Source organism: Cyprinodon variegatus, unplaced genomic scaffold (assembly GCF_000732505.1).
Source record: "Cyprinodon variegatus isolate N-32 unplaced genomic scaffold, C_variegatus-1.0 Scaffold1008, whole genome shotgun sequence".
NCBI classification, from domain to species: Eukaryota; Metazoa; Chordata; class Actinopteri; order Cyprinodontiformes; family Cyprinodontidae; genus Cyprinodon; species Cyprinodon variegatus.
The window spans coordinates 136567-138036 of NW_015151461.1; the positions used below are offsets into that span (position 1 = coordinate 136567).

Sequence of the window (1470 nt, forward strand, 5' to 3'; positions counted from 1 at the left end):
GAGATGTTTCAAAAGCAGCGTCCATAAAAAGATATTTCTAGTGTTTCTGTTTGAGGTCTAGCTTTTATTGAACTGAAAACTTTTTCATCTCCATTAACGGTTTGCTTATTTTCACCAAAGAATAGGATTTATACTGCTAACATTTATGGCAGGGAACTGATCAAAGAGGCGATTAAACATTCGCCAAATTTAAACAGCCACCAGGAAACTGAAGGGATTTCCTTTGAGGTAGAGGATGGTATTGCTGGATCTCTGGACACATGAGGAGGTTCATGAGACGCAAACACCCTGAAAACCGAGCTGACCGAGCAGCCGACTTAGCAACCTAGAATGGTCCTTTATCATCTTCCATCAGCCTGAAGTTCTCCTTTAATCTGTGCAGAAGTGTCTCTGTAGTCTCCATTCCTATCATCCGTCTCTCTGATTAGTTGTCCTGCAGCATCCAGGGATGTTGGTCACAGTCCATGGATCCTACATGTAGGAACATCAGCTGCTTGGAGACGCTCTGATAGCCTTTAGCTTCAACATGCAGCTCTAGCATGTTCTATCTAATCTCCTCAGACAACTCTTTCCTTCTCTGGTCCATGTTGAGTGTGAGACGCACCACGTCACCAAACAGTGTCCACCTGTAGCCTTATATATAGGCCCACTGCCTGGTTGCTAGACTGCAGAGACCTGTGATGCTGATTGGTGGACACACCTTGGTTTCACATCCTTCTATTATTTTACTACTGGTCTGTTTCATCAGTTTATTATTCTAAATAACTTTTTGGCTGAAAATCAGTGTCTGACTTTCATCCTGTCAAGACCACGTTAATCTGACGGAGGGTGTTCAGTCCGTGACCAGAGGATGAGGTTGGTTCCACCCGGTCGGCTGCCAACATGAAGCAACGGTTGTTGCCCAGAGGGACTCAGAAGCCCCGGAGGTCAGAGCCGAGCCGATGAAGGAAGGATAATCTAGAGGGTGAAGCCAAAGCCGGTGACGAGGACGTGCTTAGGTTGCAGAAGCAGAAGTCCAAGGACAGGTCAGACAAACAGATCAGAATGGGAACAGGGAGGCTCATGGGTCCAAAGGCAGAATGGGTCAGAATCAGACAACACAGGTAGGCTAGAAGACTCTCACCAAGGGCTCGCATAACATGGCGCTGATGACTGGAAGACGGCATGTCAAATAGAGGCGGGAGCAGGTGGTTCAGATGAGATAGGCAGGTCAATGAAATGAATAATCAGGCCAGTCATCAAGGCCCAGATAATGACCCATTCTATTCATATTAATAGAATTTTCTTATTATTACTTTTGTCAGATTTGAGGTTTTTCTTAACTATTGTAGGTTAATCTTTCATTAGCAGCAGTTTAGTCAATGTGTGAATTTCCAACAAAACAAAACATCAATCAAACTAAAAACGTTTTTTTTTGTAAATTCAAGTGTTAATAAAAGCACTTTAGTGTGCTAAGAAAGCTAAGAATAT

The 1470-nt window shown here is 43.7% G+C and overlaps 1 long non-coding RNA gene across 1 annotated transcript in view; it reads right to left on the reverse strand.

Moving 5' to 3' along the window:
- Positions 1-891: 891 nt before the first annotated feature.
- LOC107100774 overlaps positions 892-1470 on the reverse strand; it is a 23390-nt gene continuing 22811 nt past the window's right edge. Inside the window, exon 3 of the long non-coding RNA XR_001482041.1 lies at positions 892-957. This is a non-coding gene — a long non-coding RNA (uncharacterized LOC107100774). The remainder of the gene's footprint in view (positions 958-1470) is intronic.